Source organism: Pteropus vampyrus, unplaced genomic scaffold (assembly GCF_000151845.1).
Source record: "Pteropus vampyrus isolate Shadow unplaced genomic scaffold, Pvam_2.0 Scaffold99, whole genome shotgun sequence".
In the NCBI taxonomy this organism is placed as follows: domain Eukaryota; kingdom Metazoa; phylum Chordata; class Mammalia; order Chiroptera; family Pteropodidae; genus Pteropus; species Pteropus vampyrus.
This window is the reverse complement of record NW_011888880.1, coordinates 3,487,533-3,494,912: the sequence shown is the minus strand read 5'-3', so window position 1 is coordinate 3,494,912 and position 7,380 is coordinate 3,487,533. Positions and strand designations below refer to the sequence as shown.

The following is a 7,380-nucleotide window of genomic DNA, read 5'->3' as shown; positions in this document are numbered from 1 at the left end:
CTCTTTATGACACTCCTTCTCTACCCAATTAATTGCCAAATCCTGTATTTCCTTTAAAAAATGGCCCCTAACCTTCCTTTCTTCTGAAACCCTAGTTCCAATCCTAGCTGGTCTCCCAGCTTCTAACGTCTCTCTCCAACCCATTTTGAACTTGGCCATTTAATTAACCTGCTCATATCATCTCTTTGGGTATAGGATCTGTTTAAAAGTCTTACGGGACTTTCTATTGCCCACAGCAACAGTTCTCATGTGGTAAGACAAAGCACTTTGTTCTTATACCTTTCATGCTTTGCAAACATCCTATCACTTTTTGATCAATAGGCAGAATTCATTTTTGCCAGCATTCGACCTTTTACGGCAACTCTGTCAAACAGAATGCTGATCTGAGCAATGCGTGGCATGTAAAAGTGCAAACTGCTACAAGTAAGAGGGACAAGACTTAGAGTGACATCCAGTCTGTGTCACGGGAATCATCTTGTGCTTACTGGAACTTGTGGGAACATCGCCCTGGAGTATTCGAGAGTGCGCTGTCTGGGAGTAAAAACTCTTCCAAAGGAAACATGCTGAAGGCCAACCAACTGAATAGTGAAGTAACTGTGGATGAGTTTATAGACACTGTGAGACCGTAACTACACTGCAGACCTTAACTACACTGCAGACCATAACTACACGGTGCTGCAATTGTTGTTTGCTCATTTTGTGTTTTCCAGACTTTTAATCCTTCCCATTGTCCTGCTAAAAGTTCTAGTATTTGAAGATGTGCCACAACCCAAAAGATTGAAAATTATTGGTCAGTTAGACTTAAGTCCAAATTATTTACCACAGCCTAGGAGGCTCTTCTCATTTTGACCCCAGCCCTCCCTTCCAGCCTCAATGTCCAATGCTTGCCCCTTGAGTCACGTGGGACCACACATTGCTCTTTGACTAAGCCAGCTCTTTCACATCTCTGGGACTTTGTATGTGGAAGAAATGTTCTGTTCTTGTTTATTCTGCATTCATTTATCAAGACCCAGTTACAATACTATCTCCTCCCTGATTTTCTGTGACTCCTCCAGTAATTGTTCCTATCGTCCTTTGCATGCGTTTTTATTAAAGCGTGTACCCTCACATTCTGTAATCACTGTGCTGGGCCTGTCTCCAAAGCATCAAGGATTATGTCCGAGTTCTCAAGAGCACAGGCTTAACCTCATTCATCTTTGAATTCCCAACTGTTTAGATATTACAAACCCTCAATAAATGTTTGTAGAATTGTTTTTCCTGCAGTTCAAGCTACCTGTGACCTATTGCTAATTAGTCTTTCAAAAATTATGTCCCATAACTCTGATGCATGTACTTTAAACTCAAACCAAGCTACAGTACTTACTGTTCCTGAAATCTTACTTACCCTTTCCTACCTCTACAAATGAGCTCAGAGGATTCAAAGGATTCTTCCATCTGGGATACTCACCCTCTCTCTGTGATATCTGCCACCGATAAAAATTCTACCTATCCCTTTGATCAAGCCCAAACCCATTCTCCCAAAGAGTCAACCCAGATACCCAGACTAAGCACTGTCTCTGAACTTTTTCATATTTGGTTATATAGTTCAGAGGACACTTAGTACAAACTACTCTGGAGTGTAGTCACTTGAGTACATTTTACCTCCCTTCCTAGGGTATAATCTCCTTGAGGCAAGAAAGATGCCTTATTCATTTGTTTTCTCGTTGGTACCTATGCAATATCTTGCACATAGTAGGTACAGTTTTTCAAATGCATGAATGAATGAAATGATGTATGTCTAGTGTATCATGCTACTCACCATATTCTACTTGCATGTGGTATCATACAATTAAGTTATAGTTTATGGACTAGGAGCCATTTCAACATTTCCTTGGTACATTATGCAATTGTTATTGTGTGTGGTAAATTCTACCACACTCTCAACAGTCTTGTGGGCCTGTTTGCTTAATGAGGTAAATTTTAAAATCCTACACAGGATGGAGGTGTTAACTAACCTTATCATAGGAATCATTTCACAACATATATGTGTATCGAATCGTCGCATTGTACACCTTAAACTTACATATGCTATATGTCAATAATATCTCAATAAAGCTAAAGGGAAATCCCTCACAGATGTTCTCCTCTTACTCTAGAACGTGAAAATTCTAATTTATAACGCAGAGTAATAAGTTCTAATACAAGTGAATTCCTTTTTTTCCTCCCCCAGGCAAAATTAGTTCCTCTCTCCACTTTGCTTCAGTTCACATATCTATTATAGTAATTATTTCCATTGCTTTGTAGTTATATGTTTTTACATTTATCTCTCCTGCTAGATTTTGAGCTTCTCAGGGCTAAGAACCGTGTCTTATCCATCTCTCTCTCTCTATTGATCAGTCTATAATAATTAGTTTATGTAAAAAAAGTATATATTTTATTTACTTTATACTTACATATAAATATTATGTAAATATATACTTAATATTTATTTATAAGTGTATGAGAAGTATATATAAATTTATGTAACTATTTTGCCTGGCAATAGTCTCCATTCAATAAATATTATTGAAACAATGAATGGATGTTTTAAATGGTCAATACTTTTAAAACTAACAATTTGTTTTCAGATCTACTAGGAGGAAAAAAAAAAACTAAAGCAGATACTAAGAACCATTGCCACCCAAATAGTAGTTGGATAGGAATACAAACCACCAATGAAGCAATAATAAAAGCCAATAGTCAAACATGATTCCATTTCATAGAACTTTCTAGTTTGATATTGGTTGGATATTATTTAGCCACTGGGGTAATATTGGTCTTCCACAGCAATTTACAGCAATGTTTCTCAAACCTGAGCAATGAACAGACCCTTTTTAAAATATGTGGATCCTCCAGACTCAGACTTGCCATGATTTGTTTACTTCGTTATTATTTAAATATGTGAAAATGTAAAACAAGTTACAAATATCTTACACTTATGGACTTCATACAATAAAAAATAAATTTACAAATTAAGTTCAAACAAAATTAGAAAAATTGATAAAATTCAAATTAGCAACGTTAATATGATGATTGACGCCCTTTTGCTAAGACCAAATTGCCATTTGCAGTGAAACTGTGGTACCCACATCTAAGGTGGGCTCTGTTAGGGTTCTTGTGCCTTTACTACCCAAATGTGTCTTCTCTCAGAGATCACCTTATTCTCCCACTACTTTTCTCTATTCAAATGTCATTCTACTTATAAGCACAGAATGAGTCATTTGGCCTTCACTTGGCACAAATTTTTTAAGTCAACCCCTACTCTTTTATCATTAGCCCATAAGAATTAGAGTAACCCTGTGCTATGTTACACCCACCCAATAGCAGATATAAAAGTAAATATTGACATGAAATTACTAGACAGTATTCTATTATAAAGTGATGAGTCATGATATACTTATGATATGCTTAACGTTTTAGAAGATTATCATCAAATGCAAACCATCAACTTAGCCCCAAGGACCCACCTTTCTGTGTTGTAAAAAAATATTTTTCACAGAGACAGGTGCCAAGGAACTCTACCAACACTTCAGCCTAATGGCTACTGCAAGGGAAAATATTAAAGCTGCACAACTTTAAAAATTGCTTTTTAATCACATCTTTCCTTTAGCATGACTGGTAAGTTGTATATATCTTCTACATAGTTTATTTAAAATTGTTATGGACACGGATCATTGGAGGATTTCGAAAGTCCAAGTGATTTTGTACAACAGTGACAGAAAATCATTCCAAAATGACAGTAATGAACAACAATAAGGGGGAAAAAAATAACCTTCAAGTTTTTGTAAGCATATAAGTCAAAAACCTGATTACATTTGCAGCAATCTACTGTTGTAAAACATGACATGAAGTTTAAAATTCAAAAGATTCCTTGAAAAAATCAAAGGGAGTTCAGAAAGACGAAGATTGCAAGGGGGGCTTAACCTCACACCGCCACAGTCAGAAAATCGTTAAGTACTGGCCTATTGACATTTGGTCAGATGTGCTACTGTAACAGAATAGTTAATACCTGAGAGATTGAAGACATGCAATGGTGGAAACCTTGACAAAACGTAAATCTAGAATTATGCAATGCTTTTGGAGCAAAAGTAGAAGAGCAACAACAATAAGAAAAAAAAAAACAGAACAACGACTCATAAAAGTTACCAGGAAGTCAGAGCTATTCCAATGAGTCTTAGTTTCCCATTCTTCAAATTATTTTTATTGGAACTTTTAAGTGCAACAATAACAGAAATGTTTTCTAATCCAAATTCAAAAAACAAAGCAAAACAACACAGATGCACTCCCAAAAGTCAGCACTCAGTGGGAAAGAACTTGACATTGGATCTGAGAAAATGTATGAACAAAGAAAATAATACATGCAGGAATCAAAGAAATACTATGAACATTAATTTTAAAGAATAATATCTAATGTGAACACACTTTCAGTTTTTCATTATAAATTTTATGAATACATTTGAAATGTGATGCAAAGTATCCATGTTTTGAAATCAGCTATAAATACAATTTCAGTAAATGAAAATGCCACATTACTATATTTAAATGTTTTCTGTCAGGCCATATTCTAATCTTATGTCTCATGAACTTATGTTTATATGCTTTTTTTATTCCTCAAGTGGAAACTAGAGGTAAGCAAAAAGAAGAAAAAATAATTCTATATTGTCACCACCTGGAGATAAACAATATAAACATTTTTGGTTATGTCTTTTCAGACTTATCAAAGCTCAGTGCATCCATTATGTTGTAATCTGATTTTTTCCCCTGTTACTATAATGTGGACATCCTTTCGTGTTAACATATAGACATGCCACCATTTTTAATAGCTTTGTAGTGTTTCACTGTATGGATATGCTATAATTTACTTAACCAATTCTGTACCAGTAGATATTTAGTTTGCTTATTTATTATAAAACACTGGAAAACAAACTGTTCTCTGTCCTGCACCCAGAATAATTTTTTAAAATATAAATCAGATAAGTCACACCCCTGCTGATTATTTCATTTTACTTTTGGGAAAAAGACCCTACATAACAAGGATTGGCAAGGATGTGGAAAAAAGAGAATCCTCATACCCTGTCAGTGGGATTGTAAATTAGTGCGGCCACTATGGAAAAGAGTATAGAAATTCCTCAAAAAATTAAAAATAGAGCTCCATATGTTCCAGCAATTCCAATTCTGGGTATTTATCTGAAGAAAACAAAAACACTAATTTGAAAGATATATGCACCCCTATGTTCATTACAGCATTACTAGTAATAGCCAAGATATGGAAGCAACCTAGATGTCCATCACAGATGAATATGCAAAGAAGATATGTTATAAATACTCAATGTAATATTACTCGGCAATAACAAATAATGAAATCTTGCTATTTGTGACGACATGAATAGACCTAGAGGGCAATATACTAAATGAAATAAGTCAGACAGAGACAAATACCATACAATTTTACTTATATGTGGAATCTAAAAACAAAAACAAAAACAAATGAATAAACAAAACAGAAACCGACCCATAGATAGAGAGAACAAGCTGATGGCTGCCAAAGCAGAGGGTGGTCGAGGGATGGGAATAAATAAAGAAAAAGAAGAAAAACCCTAGCTCCTCCCATGGCCTACAAAAACCTACCTAAGCAGGACCCTGGCTCCACATCAAGAACCTCCTACCCCTCCTCCTCTCACTTATTTGCTCTAACTCCACTTACCTTTCTCTGTGATCAGACAAGCCAAGAGTGTTGTTTCTGCCTCAGGGCCTTTGAACACACCTTTCCTCTAGGTAGACACTGCAGCAAGCTCCTCACCACCTGGGCCTCTGTACCTGTAAGGTCTTTCCTGACCACCTACTCTGCCACCTCTTTCGTTACTTCATACCGTCTGAAAACATCATAGTACTTTACATTTTGTATATTTTCTGCCACCCCCTCTAGGCTACATATAAGCTGCATGCGTTCTTAGCACAGTACCGGGCCCAGAGAAGCTCTTCAATAAGTGTTCCTCTAATTAATCAGTAAATTCAGGACAGAAACTCAAGAAATGTCATCCTCCCTATTTTAGTTGTCTCTTCAGAGGCAGCAGTTGTAGAGAAAAGAACCTAGCGGTAAACCAGCCCTTTCTAATCTTGGGCAAATTAAATGTTGTCAAGGAAACCTTTTCTTGCCCCTCACCCCTTACCCCGTTCTGTCACTGCCAAGCCCTTCCAAACAATACTCAGAAATGTTCCTGTGTGGTAATTACCACAGTTGTTAATAATTATTCACATCATTACTTGTTTAAATCATTTCCCCTGCGGGAGACTGAAACTCCATGAGGGCCAGGACTGCGTCTAACTCCCTGCTGGGTTCCTAGCTCCAGCAATAATGCCTGGCATAAAATAAGCCCACAAAAATATTTGCTGAAAAGAGGAAAATTAGTTTTCTCTGGGCTGAAAACACTGGAGTTTAAAAATAAGTTACACAGGGTCGAAATGATTATCAACCAGAATTTTTAGGAAGGGAACCATGCCTGGGGAAATTCTGTAACGAGCCCTTTGGGGTAGGTGGGACTGTGGTTAGTCGCTGAGGCAAACGAAGAAATGGCTGACTCGTTCTGCGTGACAAAACAAGAGGAATTTGTTTTGCCTCTAGAAAAAAGGAGGGGCCAGTCGATGACCTTTTAAAACCGAGGCACCAGGTGAGGTAGGGAGAGATGAAAATGGCTCCCTACTTTATCTCTCTCTCTCAAATCTTCAGTAAAGATCCACTTATCATGCACACCACCTCGTGGGAGTGGGGAGTGTGTGTGTGTGTGTGTGTGTGTGTCAACTGGGAAAGAACCTGAATATGACATCGGACTCGATACATCGCCTAACAGAAGTGAAATATGTGAGACACTAAAACAATCTATAAACTGAGAAAACGAAAGTTTGGAGCCAGAGCTGACTCTGAGTCTGTAAACTGCCCAGGAATTTCTGGAAATCAGTCACAAGCCTTGGAATTAGGGGGCAGATTTCATTTCTTCTAGACCTCATGGGACAGGGAGAGCCTAGGTCACATCAGGATTAAAACAGTGACTGCTATTACTTGTCATCCCATACCTGGCCTTACTTGCTTCTCATCCTTTCACCAGTTTGGAATTTGGGGTCTAAAGAGATGAGAAAAATGGGGGAAAATTGGAAGGAGAGACCCTTCTCTTTTATCATCAGATAAGATAAACGTTACCAAAATGTCTCTTCCTACCTATCTTTTAAGAGATAACACCGTAATTTAGTAATTTACCATCTTTTGAGGAAAGGTGTTCTAAAAATAAACAGCACATCCTTTGCAGTAGTTGTAATTAAGTTACTCAAAGTAAACTCCAAATGGTTTTCTTGATTTCACTTGATTAC

General features: G+C 37.0%; 1 long non-coding RNA gene across 1 annotated transcript in view; it reads right to left on the bottom strand.

Moving 5' to 3' along the window:
* The window catches only part of LOC111742690, a 202,181-nt gene extending 195,597 nt beyond the window's left edge, over nucleotides 1-6,584 (bottom strand). The window contains exon 1 of the long non-coding RNA XR_002781432.1: nucleotides 5,723-6,584. This is a non-coding gene — a long non-coding RNA (uncharacterized LOC111742690). The remainder of the gene's footprint in view (nucleotides 1-5,722) is intronic.
* Between the last annotated feature and the right edge of the window lie 796 nt (nucleotides 6,585-7,380).